This window comes from Procambarus clarkii, chromosome 92 (assembly GCF_040958095.1).
Source record: "Procambarus clarkii isolate CNS0578487 chromosome 92, FALCON_Pclarkii_2.0, whole genome shotgun sequence".
Taxonomy (NCBI): Eukaryota; Metazoa; Arthropoda; class Malacostraca; order Decapoda; family Cambaridae; genus Procambarus; species Procambarus clarkii.
Genome location: NC_091241.1, coordinates 12,058,144 through 12,075,643, shown reverse-complemented (window position 1 = coordinate 12,075,643; position 17,500 = coordinate 12,058,144). Strand labels below are relative to the sequence as shown.

Genomic DNA, 17,500 nt, shown 5'->3' with positions numbered 1-17,500 from the left:
TCACTCCCTGTGGCTATGCCCTTGGCTCACTCCCTGTGGCTACACCCTTGGCTCACTCCCTGTGGCTACACCCTTGGCTCACTCCCTGTGGCTATATCCCCTTGCTCACTCCCTGTGGCTACACCCTTGGCTCACTCCCTGTGGCTACACCCTTGGCTCACTCCCTGTGGCTATACCCTTGGCTCACTCCCTGTGGCTACACCCTTGGCTCACTCCCTGTGGCTACATCCCCTTGCTCACTCCCTGTGGCTACACCCTTGGCTCACTCCCTGTGGCTATACCCTTGGCTCACTCCCTGTGGCTACACCCTTGGCTCACTCCCTGTGGCTACACCCTTGGCTCACTCCCTGTGGCTACACCCTTGGCTCACTCCCTGTGGCTACACCCCCTTGGCTCACTCCCTGTGGCTACATCCCCTTGGCTCACTCCCTGTGGCTACATCCCCTTGGCTCACTCCCTGTGGCTACACCCTTGGCTCACTCCCTGTGGCTACACCCTTGGCTCACTCCCTGTGGCTACACCCTTGGCTCACTCCCTGTGGCTACATCCCCTTGGCTCACTCCCTGTGGCTACACCCTTGGCTCACTCCCTGTGGCTACACCCCCTTGGCTCACTCCCTGTGGCTACATCCCCTTGCTCACTCCCTGTGGCTACACCCCCTTGGCTCACTCCCTGTGGCTACACCCCCTTGGCTCACTCCCTGTGGCTACACCCCCTTGGCTCACTCCCTGTGGCTACACCCTTGGCTCACTCCCTGTGCTAACACCCCCTTGGCTCACTCCCTGTGGCTACACCCTTGGCTCACTCCCTGTGGCTCACTCTCTGTGGCTACACCATTGGCTCACTCCCTGTGGCTACACCCTTGGCTCACTCCCTGTGGCTACACCCCCTTGGCTCACTCCCTGTGGCTACACCCCCTTGACTCTATGTTCTATGGATTCTCTTCTGTGCTGTGTGGGAATCCCCTGTGGAGGTGTGTAGAGCTAAGCTCCAGGCTCTATCAGAAAACGACACTATCTGCACTCTGTCCGAGCGCAGATAACGACGCAAGATTCGTCGTTACCTGCACTGTGGGGGTCCCTTGGGCCCTCTCCCCAAGGGGCTACAATCGATGCCAAGCGATTCGACAGACTCAGCATCTGAACTTTAAGAACAAAAGTAGAGCCTGACTCCATACAGCCTAGTCCTCCTCAAGCCTCGCTCGCTTTTGTGTAGGCATTCTGCTTTTTCCACATTTTATTTGACTTCGAACCACTTCCCTTGATTATGGTCTGGGTTAAGGTATCCTTGCTGGTCGGTCAGTAAGCTATTGTGGCCTTAATAACCCTCCAGAGGTTGATGGGTCTTAATAATCCTCCAGAGGTTGATGGGTCTTAATAACCCTCCAGAGGTTGATGGGTCTTAATAATCCTCCAGAGGTTGATGGGTCTTAATAACCCTCCAGAGGTTGATGGGTCTTAATAATCCTCCAGAGGTTGATGGGTCTTAATAATCCTCCAGAGGTTGATGGGTCTTAATAATCCTCCAGAGGTTGATGGGTCTTAATAACCCTCCAGAGGTTGATGGGTCTTAATAATCCTCCAGAGGTTGATGGGTCTTAATAATCCTCCAGAGGTTGATGGGTCTTAATAACCCTCCAGAGGTTGATGGGTCTTAATAATCCTCCAGAGGTTGATGGGTCTTAATAACCCTCCAGAGGTTGATGGGTCTTAATAATCCTCCAGAGGTTGATGGGTCTTAATAACCCTCCAGAGGTTGATGGGTCTTAATAATCCTCCAGAGGTTGATGGGTCTTAATAACCCTCCAGAGGTTGATATAGGCCTTAATAACCCTCCAGAGGTTGATGGGTCTTAATAATCCTCCAGAGGTTGATGGGTCTTAATAACCCTCCAGAGGTTGATGGGTCTTAATAACCCTCCAGAGGTTGATATACGCCTTAATAACCCTCCAGAGGTTGATATAGGCCTTAATAACCCTCCAGAGGTTGATATACGCCTTAATAACCCTCCAGAGGTTGATGGGTCTTAATAACCCTCCAGAGGTTGATGGGTCTTAATAACCCTCCAGAGGTTGATGGGCCTTAATAACCCTCCAGAGGTTGATAGGCCTTAATAACCCTCCAGAGGTTGATAGGCCTTAATAACCCTCTAGAGGTTGATATAGGCCTTAATAACCCTCCAGAGGTTGATATAGGCCTTAATAACCCTCCAGAGGTTGATATAGGCCTTAATAACCCTCCAGAGGTTGATAGGCCTTAATAACCCTCCAGAGGTTGATAGGCCTTAATAACCCTCCAGAGGTTGATAGGCCTTAATAACCCTCCAGAGGTTGATGGGTCTTAATAACCCTCCAGAGGTTGATAGACCTTAATAACACTCCAGAGGTTGATAGGCCTTAATAACCCTCCAGAGGTTGATAGGCCTTATTAATCCTCCAGAGGTTGATAGGCTTTAATAACCCTCCAGAAGTTGATAGGTCTTAATAATCCTCCAGAGGTTGATGGGTCTTAATAACCCTCCAGAGGTTGATATAGGCCTTAATAACCCTCCAGAGGTTGATAGGCCTTAATAACCCTCCAGAGGTTGATAGGCCTTAATAACCCTCCAGAGGTTGATATAGGCCTTAATAACCCTCCAGAGGTTGATATAGGCCTTAATAACCCTCCAGAGGTTGATATAGGCCTTAATAACCCTCCAGAGGTTGATATAGGCATTAATAACCCTCCAGAGGTTGATATAGGCATTAATGACCCTCCAGAGGTTGATATAGGTCTTAATAACCCTCCAGAGGTTGATATAGGCCTTAATAACCCTCCAGAGGTTGATATAAGCCTTAATAACCCTCCAGAGGTTGATAGGTCTTAATAACCCTCCAGAGGTTGATATAAGCCTTAATAACCCTCCAGAGGTTGATATAAGCCTTAATAACCCTCCAGAGGTTGATATAGGCCTTAATAACCCTCCAGAGGTTTTGATAGGCCTTAATAACCCTCCAGAGGTTGATAGACCTTAATAACCCTCCAGAGGTTGATATAGGCCTTAATAACCCTCCAGAGGTTGATATAGGCCTTAATAACCCTCCAGAGGTTGATAGACCTTAATAACCCTCCAGAGGTTGATATAGGCCTTAATAACCCTCCAGAGGTTGATAGACCTTAATAACCCTCCAGAGGTTGATATAGGCCTTAATAACCCTCCAGAGGTTGATATAGGCCTTCATAATCCTCCAGGGGTTGATATAGGCCTTAATAACCCTCCAGAGGCTGATATAGGCCTCAATAACCCTCCAGAGGTTGATATAGGCCTTAATAACCCTCCAGAGGTTGATATAGGCCTTAATAACCCTCCAGAGGTTGATATAGGCCTTAATAACCCTCCAGAGGTTGATATAGGCCTTAATAACCCTCCAGAGGTTGATATAGGCCTTCATAATCCTCCAGGGGTTGATATAGGCCTTAATAACCCTCCAGAGGCTGATATAGGCCTTAAGCCCAACACCAACCCAATCCCGGTCTCTCCTGACTGCTCATTCAGGCCTCGTATATTCAGCACAAAAGCTTTAGAGCCCAATTCAGCCATAATGTAGGGGAAGCGAGCCGCCTTCTCACCCACCTTCGGAACATATTTTATTCCAGTAGCGGGTTTCCAAGAGTGTTCCGGCTCGGTCGGGAAGTCGGATTGATCTGACGATAACCTGATTGATAAGCCAGCGGGCCGCACAACCCATATATATATCCATCACAGCCTGGCTGATCCGACATTACCAGCAGGAACTTTTCCGAATTTCATCTTGGGAAAAATATTAGCTTTTGTCTCCGGCAGTATTTCCGATTTTGGTTCTGTTAGGTTTTAGGGCTGTGGGGCGGGCCCCTTTTCGGACCACCGAATAGGGGGACCATTCCCCCTCGTCAGGTTTCGGCCCCCCTTCCTTGGCCCGCCCCACAACCCCCTCCCTCCCCCATTCCTAAGCAAGGCCTCACACATCTCTATTCCCACTATATGCGACGATGTTCTTCACTTGCATGGTGATATTTTAGCATTAACTCCTGTATATTTCCATTACTCTCGTCTGATGAGCGAGAGAGAGAGAGAGAGAGAGAGAGAAAGAGAAAGAGAGAGAGAGAGAGAGAGAGAGAGAGAGAGAGAGAGAGAGAGAGAGAGAGAGAGAGAGAGGGTTCTCGTGGCTTCCGGGTCCCTGGCCGCCATCTTGCTGCTCACGTGTGTGTGTGTGTGTGTGTGTGTGTGTGTGTGTGTGTGTGTGTGTGTGTGTGTGTGTGTGTGTGTGTGTTGAAGGTACAGCTTCAACAAGGTATGATAAGAGGGCGAAAAAGCCTTCGGGAGTCGTTGTGGATTAGACAAACAACTGACAGAAAGATCGGGGTCCAAGAGCTAACAGCTCGATCCTGCAGACAAAAAAAGTAAAATTACACACACACACACACACACACACACACACACACACACACACACACACACACACACACACACACACACACACACACACATACACACACACACACACACAGTGCTGCGCAAATTGGTTTCTATGATTTTTGTCAGAAGTCGTGTTTGCTGACAGAAGGAATTCATTCACTGTCCAAAACATAGGAGGGGGGGGGGGAGGGGGGAAGGGGGGGAGGGGTGTTAGTACCATCCTTGGAGTGAAGCATCATGGATACGAAACACCTGACTGAAGCACCTGTTGATTCAACCGGCAGGGACTAGCCAATCAGCTGACCACACTAGCAGGGACTAGCCAATCAGCTGACCACACTAGCAGGGACTAACCAATCAGCTGACCACACTAGCAGGGACTAACCAATCAGCTGACCACACTAGCAGGGACTAACCAATCAGGTGACCACACTAGCAGGGACTAGCCAATCAGCTGACCACACTAGCAGGGACTAACCAATCAGGTGACCACACTAGCAGGGACTAACCAATCAGGTGACCACACTAGCAGGAACTAACCAATCAGGTGACCACACTAGCAGGGACTAACCAATCAGGTGACCACACTAGCAGGGACTAGCCAATCAGCTGACCACACTAGCAGGGACTAACCAATCAGCTGACCACACTAGCAGGGACTAACCAATCAGCTGACCACACTAGCAGGGACTAACCAATCAGGTGACCACACTAGCAGGGACTAGCCAATCAGCTGACCACACTAGCAGGGACTAACCAATCAGGTGACCACACTAGCAGGGACTAGCCAATCAGCTGACCACACTAGCAGGGACTAGCCAATCAGGTGACCACACTAGCAGGGACTAACCAATCAACCGACCACACTAGCAGGGACTAACCAATCAGCCGACCACACTAGCAGGGACTAACCAATCAGCCGACCACACTAGCAGGGACTAGCCAATCAGCTGACCACACTAGCAGGGACTAACCAATCAGGGAGCGCCACCCACCACTCGGGGTACGCCTGACGTGGGAAGCACACCGTATTAACGACGATGGTATAACACAAGGTATAACTCGACCACAAATCCTCAACTGTCGTAACTGTCCCTACCTTGGTGTTACCTTGAGGTGCTTCCGGGGCTTAGCGTCCCCGCGGCCCGGTCGTCGACCAGGCCTCCTGGTTGCTGGACTGATCAACCAGGCTGTTGGACGCGGCTGCTCGCAGCCTGACGTATGAGTCACAGCCTGGTTGATCAGGTATCGAATATTTCCCTATATAAATACCCTATATTTTCCCGCTTGTTACAACTTGTAGTAAAGTTGTTACAAGTTGTCATATGACGTGTTAGATCGTTGTCACAACTTGCTATATATGAGTTGTTACAACTTGTTCGAATGGGTGTAACAACGTCGTAGTTTGGTCGTACTGTACCAATAAAGAAACAACAACAACAGTTTGATGACTCCTGACCCCTGGTGTATGCTGCTGTTTGTCCCCATAGCCCGAAGGCCCACATACTTTGGAAGATGATGAAGTGTTGATACCGGGCAGTGGATGACATTATACCGGGCAGTGGATGACATGATACCGGGCAGTGGATGACATGATACCGGGCAGTGGATGACATGATACCGGGCAGTGGATGACATGATACCGGGCAGTGGATGACATGATACCGGGCAGTGGATGACATGATACCGGGCAGTGGATGACATGATACCGGGCAGTGGATGACATGAATGCAGCACTCATGACAAATCACTGACAGCTCTCCTCCTCTGGGATTTTCGATTAACAGAACTGAGCATCTGGACAACATACTCATATCTGTTGACTAGACCACACACTAGAATGTGAAGGGACGACGACGTTTCGGTCCGTCCTGGACCGTTCTCACAATCGACTTGAGAATGGTCCAGAACGGACCGAAACGTCGTCATCGTCCCTTCACCTTCTAGTGTGTGGTCTGGTCAACATACTTTTGCCACGTTATTGTGACTCATACGCCTGCATACTCATATTTGATGACTGCAAAGTAACCCAACTCATATGAAAGGAAAGTGAAGACGTTTTGGTTCATCCTGGACCCTTAACCTGATAACCCAAGGGGACTAACAAGGGCCACGAGAATCCAAGCCGGTGACCTCACCAACCCTCCATAAATCTGGCACGGTGCCTGCCAATTGGGTGATTATACTGACTGGTATTGACGAGGCTTCTCTTGACGTCGTGTTAAGATCCTGGGAAATACTTCGCTACATCCTAGAAGCTTTTACCATTTACTCTAATTCCACCTAATTGCCAATAATTGACAACAATTAATCGTCATCAATTAATTCATTAATAACCAGCAATTAATTGACAAAGCACCTCACCTCAATTAGTATACAGAACTAACGAAAAACTAATATTATTTAAGACAGGTTAATGAGAGATTATTACACACCTGAAGATCAATACGGAAGCACACACACCTGGAGGAGCGGTGGACGACTTGAGGTGGTTACCTCCTCTCCATCACTGGTCTTAACCAGTGATGGGGTGGAGATAGACGTATCTACCTGAAGATAGACATATCTACCTGAAGATAGACGTACCTACCTGAAGATAGTCGTATCTAGCGTCTATCCTCGTTACCCGAGGCTACAGCGGCCCCAAGTGAATCTCCCTCGTTCACCCAGCGGTAATTGGGGGACCTGGTTGTTAACCAATTAGCGGGTTGTGTTCCAGGGGGGGGGGAGGAACTAAAAGGGTTATAAGGCTTACCACTAACTATGGGCAGGGCAAGCCTGCTCACAGGAGACTGTCTGCTCCTGTACGCACCTAGTGGTGATTGAAGATCAAACATGACCTTCAACCACCACTAGGACTCGTTAGCTGGGGGGTTAAGACACTGTGAGACGAGTCCTAGTTCCCTTCCCCCCCCCCCCAGTAATCTTTATGACACCCGCGGCTCATTGGCTTAGCCGCTAATAGGGGATTAATAGTTAACGACCAATTAGTGTCTCATTGGTCTAACGCTAACGACGATTTCCAGGACAAATCTACCAGTCATCTCGGTGGTGTTAGGTCCGTTAACTTACCATGTGATTACTACCTCGCCGATGACCGATTACTTGGACTTGTCGGTAGAGCGACGTCATCGCTTCTTGTTGGGTCGACGTTCGAGTTCCTGTGGTCAAAGTTCGTGCTCCTTGTCCTCATATCCCAGCTCCTTGTCCTCATATCCCACAGCTAATTGTCCTCATATCCCAGCTCCTTGTCCTCATATCCCAGCTCGTTGTCCTCATATCCAAGCTCCTTGTCCTCATATCCCACAGTTAATTGTCCTCAAATCCCAGTTCCTTGTTCTCATATCCAACAGCTCTTTGTCCACATATCCCAGCGCCTTGTCCTCATATCCCAGCTCCTTGTTCTCATATCCAACAGCTCTTTGTCCACATATCCCAGCGCCTTGTCCTCATATCTCAGCTCCTTGACCTCATATCCCAGCTCCTTGTCCTCATATCTCAGCTCCTTGTCCTCATATCTCAGCGCCTTGTCCTCATATCCCACAGCGCCTTGTCCTCATATCCCACAGCGCCTTGTCCTCATATCTCAGCTCCTTGTCCTCATATCCCACAGCGCCTTGTCCTCATATCCCACAGCGCCTTGTCCTCATATCCCACAGCGCCTTGTCCTCATATCTCAGCTCCTTGTCCTCATATCTCAGCGCCTTGTCCTCATATCCCACAGCGCCTTGTCCTCATATCCCACAGCGCCTTGTCCTCATATCTCAGCTCCTTGTCCTCATATCCCACAGCGCCTTGTCCTCATATCTCAGCGCTTTGTCCTCATATCCCACAGCGCCTTGTCCTCATATCTCAGCTCCTTGTCCTCATATCCCACAGCGCCTTGTCCTCATATCCCACAGCGCCTTGTCCTCATATCCCACAGCGCCTTGTCCTCATATCTCAGCTCCTTGTCCTCATATCTCAGCGCCTTGTCCTCATATCCCACAGCGCCTTGTCCTCATATCCCACAGCGCCTTGTCCTCATATCTCAGCTCCTTGTCCTCATATCCCACAGCGCCTTGTCCTCATATCTCAGCGCCTTGTCCTCATATCCCACAGCGCCTTGTCCTCATATCTCAGCGCTTTGTCCTCATATCCCACAGCGCCTTGTCCTCATATCCCACAGCGCCTTGTCCTCATATCTCAGCTCCTTGTCCTCATATCCCACAGCGCCTTGTCCTCATATCTCAGCTCCTTGTCCTCATATCCCACAGCGCCTTGTCCTCATATCCCACAGCGCCTTGTCCTCATATCTCAGCTCCTTGTCCTCATATCTCAGCTCCTTGTCCTCATATCTCAGCTCCTTGTCCTCATATCTCAGCTCCTTGTCCTCATATCCCTCCCAAGTGACATACAGTCATTCTGTCTTAGTGCTTGATCTCCGTAATTACCTTACCTTCGCTGACAACCAATCAGAGCGTACCCCATCAGTTATCATCGACGGTGATTGGTCGACTTACCGTGTGACAGGCGAGACAGGAAGATCGCGTCTGGAAATAGACAGGTGTCTATCAGTTAGTACAAGTGATGTTAGGAGAGATAGTGATGCTTTCCCTTGATCATCTACTCTCTCTCTCTCTCTCTCTCTTTCTCTCTCTCTCTCTCTCTCTCTCTCTCTCTCTCTCTCTCTCTCTCTCTCTCTCTCTCTCTTTCTATATATACAAGAGTGCTTATCTTCTTGTACAGCCTCTAAGACGCGTAGCGTTTCGGGCAAGTCCTTAATCCTAATTTTTACCCCGGAATACGACCCGCCAAATCGTTGTTTAACAACCAGGTACCTATTTTACTGTAGGGTAAACAGGGGCTACAGTTAAGGATTGGGGCCTAGTCAATCCTCTCCGGTTAGCATACGAATCCAGGCAAAATCGCTGGCGAAGCTCAGGGCGAGTGTTTTACCACTGCGCCACGAGGACTGACTTCATGTCTCTCTGTTTCAGATAGTAAGGAGACAGAAACAGGATAGAACTGTTCCTGTTTATCTGTCTCCTCACCTTCCCTTCAATGTCTCATTCTCCCTTCCATTCTCTCCATTTCTTTCAACTGTCTTTCTCCTCGTTGCTTTATAGTTTCTCCCTCTACCTTACTTCCCTTCACCCTGTCTCCAATTCCTCTTTTTTCTCCTCGCACCCCTCTTCTTGTATCTCTTTCCCCTCTCTGCATCTCTTTTCCTCCCCTCTTCCTTACCTATCTGCCAGCACCACACACGTATCGGCCGCCGGTAAAGGAAGCCATTCTAATGTTAATCTCCGGTGAGCACCTTGCCTTACCTTGGGGGGGGGGGGCAGGTGTGCCCAGAGTCGCCACACCTGTTTAAACACGTGCCTCACACACGTCTGAGGGATCACACACCTGTAAGGCTCTTACACCAGCACACACACACATGCTTCCTCCGCCAAATTACCCACACATGCACACACACACATGCGCGCGCACGCGCACACATACACACACACACACACACCTGTTTTGATGAAGGAAACCAGTTTGGTTGACAAAGCAGGAGACTGCCGGCCGTGTTGCTGTACAGGAAACACATTTTTGCCTGTGTATGTGTCTCTGAGGGCCTGCACGGTCGAGCTTCAGCTGTTGGACCCCGCTTTCCCTGCTGTTATGTGTTGTAACGACTCACAAAGGTGGTTGTACCGTCCCTGCTAGCAGCACAGCGGGAGCTACGGGCTCACCATAGCCCGTGCTACTTGGAACTTTGTTCCAAGTAGCGAATCTTTAACAACAACAACAACAGCGGGAGTAGTTAAGCAGGGTCATTAGACTCTCAATAGCCTGGAAGGCTTAGCAATGTTCCCCCCCCCCTAGGCCTACCACTGATGGCTTCCCCTTAGAATGCAACCCCACAACAGTTGCCTAACTCAAAGATACCTACTTACTGCAAGGGTGAACGGGAGCATCGGGTGAATGGAAACATGCTCAAAATGCCTCTGTCTCGCCCGGGAGTCGCACTCGGGATCCTGGGTTGTGAGCCGAGGGCGTAGACCACTACGCTACGGAGAAGGCGACAAATGATGGAGTCATCTTCCTGGTTTGTCAGACATTCCTTTCGTGTTTGATGTAATATTTTGGTGAAATCTTTCTTGATCTGTGAGAGTACGTATTCCCTCCCTCCCCTTCCATCTCCCTCTCCCTCCATGTTCTTCCCATTCCCTCCATCTCCCTGCCCTTCCCTCCATCTCCCTCTCCTTCCCTCCATCTCCCTCCCCTTCCCTCCCATCTCCCTCCCTCCCTCTCTCTCCCGTCAACTAAGCTTCACTATATCCCTTCCTACATCACGTTCCACAAGCTCGCGCTCTCTCTCGCCCTTTACCATTCACCCACTGGCTCCCTAACCACCACTGCCAGCCTCTCCCAGCCTCTCCCAGCTCTCCCAGCTCTCCCAGCCTCTCCTAGCTCTCCCCAGGGTGGTGAGTGATGCACTCCATCTGTGCCGGCACCGGCCACCACCACACCAATATCCTGCTGTGACACTCCTGCCCCCCCCCCCCCACACACACACACACTCACACACACACACACACACACACACACACACACACACACACACACACACACACACACACATCGTTCCTCTCACTGTTTGCTGATGATCCAAAAATTATGAGGAGGATTAAGACAAAGGAAGATATTATGAGGCTACAAGATGACCTAGACAGACTGAATGAATGGTCCAACAAATGGTTACTAAAGTTCAAGCCGAGTAAATGTAAGGTAATGAAGCTAGGCGGTGGAAACAGGAGGCCAGACACAAGATACCGAATGGGAGATGAAGTCCTTCATGAAACGGACAAAGAGAAGGAATGCGAGGCAGGCTAACATCAGAACAGCGTTCAGGAACCTGTGTAAGCAATCATGCAGAATCTTGTACACCACATATGTAAGACCAATCCTGGAGTATGAGGCCCCAGCATGGAGCCCGTACCTTGTCAAGCACAAGACAAAGCTGGAAAAAGTCCAAAGGTATGCCACTAGACTAGTCCCAGAACTAAGAGGCATGAGTTACGAGGAAAGGCTGCGGGAAATGCACCTCACGACACTGGAAGACAGAAGAGTAAGGGGAGACATGATCACTACCTACAAAATTCTTAGAGGAATTGACAGGGGTAGATAAGGATAAACTTTAACACGGGTGGTACGCGAACAAGGGGACACAGGTGGAAACTGAGTACCCAAATGAGCCACAGGGACGTTAGAAATAATTTTTTCAGTGTCAGAGTAGTTAGTAAATGGAATACATTAGGCAGTGATGTGGTGGAGGCTGACTCCATACACAGTTTCAAATGTAGATATGATAGAGCCCAATAGGCTCAGGAATCTGTACACCAGTTGATTGACGGTAGAGAGGCGGGACCAAAGAGCCAGAACTCAACCCCCGCAACCACAACTAGGTGAGTACAGACACACAAAACAGTGTCACACCACTACCACTGGCAGCAAAACAAGGAATGACACAAACGTTCTCCCAAAATAACCTAAAAAACCCAGTTCAATTAAAAATTTGCCGCGTGTTTAAAAAACAATTAAAAACTACACAAGATGAAGCAAACAACGCAATTGCAATCACGAATTATAATCAACTTTAGATCCACATGAAAGTGAAGTGGGATGCTCTCCTCCTCCTCCTTCTCCTCCTCCTCCTCCTCCTCCTCTCATTATTCTGCTTCTTCCTCTTCCTTCCATCCCTCTTCTTCTGTTTATCATGTTTTTTGTTTCCTATTTAGCATATTGGCCTTTCGTGTTTTCATCTTCCTGTATATATCCTTCTCTGCTCTATCACATCACGACACACCACAACCAGAGACCGCCAGCCACAACCAGCTACAACCAGCCACAACCAGCCACAACCAGCCACAACCAGCTACAACCAGCTACAACCAGCCACAACCAGCCACAACCAACCACAACCAGCCACAACCAGCTACAACCAACCACAACCAACCACAACCAACCACAACAACCACAACAACCACTATTCCTTGCGGCTGGAGACAGTATTTGTCAAGCAAACAAGTGTTCCAGTTTTGGCTTCCAGTTGGAGAGGTTCAGAGGAAGATGACTCAACGGAGACGGAGAAGCAAGCAAGGGGGGGATAAAAATGGGAAAGAGGAAGGTAAAGAGGAATAGAGGAATGTAATGAAAGTGGGGTAGAGTGGGAGACAGAGGGGGAGGGGGGGTGGGGGTGAAAGCAGGTCACCTATAGCCATGATGTACAAGATTGAACTGGATACATGTGGATGAATGACAGGGAGTGGATATGATTGACAGGGAGTGGACCACATAATTGACAGGGAGTGGACATGAGTGACAGGGTAGGGACATGATTGACAGGGCGTGGACATGATTGACATGGCGTAATATATGATTGACAGGGTAGGGACATGATTGACAGGGCGTGGACATGATTGACAGGAAGTGGAGCACATGAATGACGGAGTTGATGACATTATCTAAATTCAAATATCAATCAACTGATTTTCTCATAAGCACTTGCAATCTATTTCAAATTAAGAATTAAAAAAAACGAATTAAACTTTTTGGTAGAATAAATATAATCCAAGAATGACTTTCTAACAAAAACGAAACAATAGAAAAAAAACTTGAAAGCTTTAGCTCATGCACGACAAAATATCGCTAATTATTTCTGGCTTCGCACACACACAGAGGCCTGGTGGCTGAGTGGACAGCGCTCGGGAATCGTAGTCCTAAGGGCCCGGAACTACAGCTCGATTTTGCAGACACAAATAGTAAATACACACACACACACACACTACTTACCTTAGGTGCATACACAGGGTTAATTAATTAATTCAGTAACCCTACGATAAAACACACACCTTAAGATAACAAGGAACTCTCAAGGCTTTCCTCGTGGTAATTCCTTAATGTCTCAGACTTAAATTGGACAGTTGCTATTTCAGACTTAAAATCTGAAATAAAAATTAACCAATTGGATAATATATTTCTATTAACTAATATATTTCCGCGTTATTGGACGTTTGAAATGATTCCAGTCGATATGGAATTATATCCACATATATTATAATTATATTATGATACATATTATAGTACATTATACCCACACATGAAAGTGTCGACTTGAGAAGGTTCCCGTGTGTGTTTCCACACGTGGTCACATAAGGGGTCACGACGGTCTGTCATTTATTATGTGGGTAATTATATGAAATAATTCACTGTTAATTAGTGAACATAACAGAACAATTTCAGCTTAATAGCTGAACAGTCAGACAGATATTTTTAACATTGAACAAAGGCAGAAAATTTTCTGCTCCACATATCTAAATAATTTAGAGTTCAAAATTAATGACTTAGAAATTACGTATCAAATGATCTCTTTCCTAACCAATGCATTCTGGAAATACAGGATGTATTCTCAAGTTCCAAGAATACATAATGACGTATTCTTCTGTAATCTGTTATTACACAGCTGGAAACACCATTGATATGTTTCTTAGTGAAGTAACAGAGGTGCAAGGGAGCCTTAAAGATACACTATCTCGAATTCTTGAAGGACAAATCAAATTCCGCTTGATTCTATATATTTATTACAAATATATTCTTACACTCAAGCCCAGTGTTAATGACTATACGAATATATATATATATATATATATATATATATATATATATATATATATATATATATATATATATGTTTGTGTGTGTGTGTGTGTGTGTGTGTGTGTGTGTGTGTATAAATCTTGTGTACAAGTTGAGAACATCAACAAAATACAATATTGGTTATGTCACACGACAGAAACATTTTGGCAACACTGTGGAGAGGACGTCACGCCCCACACACCACTGTGGAGGACGTCACGCCTCACACACCACTGTGGAGAGGACGTCACGCCTCACACACACCACTGTGGAGAGGACGTCACGCCTCACACACACCACTGTGGAGAGGACGTCACGCCCCACACACCACTGTGGAGAGGACGTCACGCCTCACACACCACTGTGGAGGTCGTCACGCCCCACACACCACTGTGGAGGTCGTCACGCCCCACACACCACTGTGGAGAGGACCTCACGCCTCACACACCACTGTGGAGGTCGTCACGCCTCACACAACACTGTGGAGAGGACGTCACGCCTCACACACCACTGAGGAGGACGTCACGCCCCACACACCACTGTGGAGGTCGTCACGCCTCACACAACACTGTGGAGGACGTCACGCCCCACACACCACTGTGGAGGACGTCACGCCCCACACAACACTGTGGAGGACGTCACGCCTCACACACCACTGTGGAGAGGACGTCACGCCCCACACACCACTGTGGAGGACGTCACGCCCCACACACCACTGTGGAGAGGACGTCACGCCTCACACAACACTGTGGAGAGGACGTCACGCCCCACACACCACTGTGGAGGACGTCACGCCTCACACACCACTGTGGAGAGGACGTCACGCCCCACACACCACTGTGGAGGACGTCACGCCTCACACAACACTGTGGAGAGGACGTCACGCCTCACACACCACTGTGGAGAGGACGTCACGCCCCACACACACCACTGTGGAGGACGTCACGCCTCACACACCACTGTGGAGGACGTCACGCCTCACACACACCACTGTGGAGGACGTCACGCCCCACACACCACTGTGGAGGTCGTCACGCCCCACACACCACTGTGGAGAGGTCGTCACGCCTCACACACACCACTGTGGAGGACGTCACGCCCCACACACCACTGTGGAGGACGTCACGCCTCACACACCACTGTGGAGGACGTCACGCCCCACACACCACTGTGGAGGACGTCACGCCCCACACACAACACTGTGGAGAGGACGTCACGCCCCACACACCACTGTGGAGAGGACGTCACGCCTCACACACCACTGTGGAGGACGTCACGCCCCACACACCACTGTGGAGGACGTCACGCCCCACACACAACACTGTGGAGAGGACGTCACGCCCCACACACCACTGTGGAGGACGTCACGCCCCACACACTACTGTGGAGGACGTCACGCCCCACACACAACACTGTGGAGAGGACATCACGCCCCACACACCACTGTGGAGGACGTCACGCCTCACACACCACTGTGGAGGACGTCACGCCCCACACACAACACTGTGGAGAGGACGTCACGCCCCACACACCACTGTGGAGGACGTCACGCCTCACACACCACTGTGGAGGACGTCACGCCCCACACACCACTGTGGAGGACGTCACGCCCCACACACACCACTGTGGAGGACGTCACGCCCCACACACCACTGTGGAGGACGTCACGCCCCACACACCACTGTGGAGGACGTCACGCCCCACACACAACACTGTGGAGAGGACGTCACGCCCCACACACCACTGTGGAGAGGACGTCACGCCCCACACACCACTGTGGAGAGGACGTCACGCCCCACACACCACTGTGGAGGACGTCACGCCCCACACACAACACTGTGGAGAGGACGTCACGCCTCACACACCACTGTGGAGAGGACGTCACGCCTCACACACCACTGTGGAGAGGTCGTCACGCCCCACACACCACTGTGGAGGACGTCACGCCCCACACACCACTGTGGAGAGGTCGTCACGCCCCACACAACACTGTGGAGGACGTCACGCCCCACACAACACTGTGGAGAGGACGTCACGCCCCACACAACACTGTGGAGGACGTCACGCCCCACACACCACTGTGGAGAGGACGTCACGCCCCACACACAACACTGTGGAGAGGACGTCACGCCTCACACACCACTGTGGAGGACGTCACGCCCCACACACCACTGTGGAGGACGTCACGCCCCACACACCACTGTGGAGGACGTCACGCCCCACACACAACACTGTGGAGAGGACGTCACGCCTCACACACCACTGTGGAGGACGTCACGCCCCACACACACCACTGTGGAGAGGACGTCACGCCCCACACACCACTGTGGAGAGGACGTCACGCCCCACACACCACTGTGGAGAGGACGTCACGCCCCACACACCACTGTGGAGGACGTCACGCCCCACACACACCACTGTGGAGAGGACGTCACGCCCCACACACCACTGTGGAGAGGACGTCACGCCCCACACACCACTGTGGAGAGGACGTCACGCCCCACACACCACTGTGGAGAGGACGTCACGCCCCACACAACACTGTGGAGAGGACGTCACGCCTCACACACAACACTGTGGAGAGGACGTCACGCCTCACACACCACTGTGGAGAGGACGTCACGCCCCACACACAACACTGTGGAGAGGACGTCACGCCCCACACACAACACTGTGGAGAGGTCGTCACGCCCCACACACCACTGTGGAGAGGACGTCACGCCCCACACACAACACTGTGGAGGACGTCACGCCCCACACACCACTGTGGAGGACGTCACGCCTCACACATCACTGTGGAGGACGTCACGCCTCACACACCACTGTGGAGAGGACGTCACGCCTCACACATCACTGTGGAGGACGTCACGCCTCACACATCACTGTGGAGGACGTCACGCCCCACACACCACTGTGGAGGACGTCACGCCTCACACACCACTGTGGAGGACGTCACGCCTCACACACCACTGTGGAGGACGTCACGCCCCACACACCACTGTGGAGAGGACGTCACGCCCCACACACCACTGTGGAGGACGTCACGCCTCACACACCACTGTGGAGGACGTCACGCCCCACACACCACTGTGGAGGACGTCACGCCCCACACACCACTGTGGAGAGGACGTCACGCCCCACACACCACTGTGGAGGACGTCACGCCTCACACACCACTGTGGAGGACGTCACGCCCCACACAACACTGTGGAGGACGTCACGCCCCACACACCACTGTGGAGGACGTCACGCCTCACACATCACTGTGGAGGACGTCACGCCCCACACACCACTGTGGAGGACGTCACGCCTCACACATCACTGTGGAGGACGTCACGCCTCACACACCACTGTGGAGAGGACGTCACGCCTCACACATCACTGTGGAGGACGTCAC

The 17,500-nt window shown here is 50.5% G+C and overlaps 1 protein-coding gene across 4 annotated transcripts in view; it reads right to left on the bottom strand.

Moving 5' to 3' along the window:
- Positions 1-17,500, bottom strand: part of LOC123748658 (tyrosine-protein phosphatase non-receptor type 13) — a 182,933-nt gene that overhangs the window by 110,655 nt on the left and 54,778 nt on the right. For 3 of the 4 annotated variants that reach the window (XM_069319364.1, XM_069319365.1, XM_069319362.1), the window contains exon 2: positions 8,937-8,966. The exons of the other annotated variant lie outside the window; for it this stretch is intronic. The gene's annotated coding sequence lies outside the window, so the exon portion shown is untranslated. The remainder of the gene's footprint in view (positions 1-8,936; positions 8,967-17,500) is intronic. 4 annotated transcript variants of the gene reach the window in all.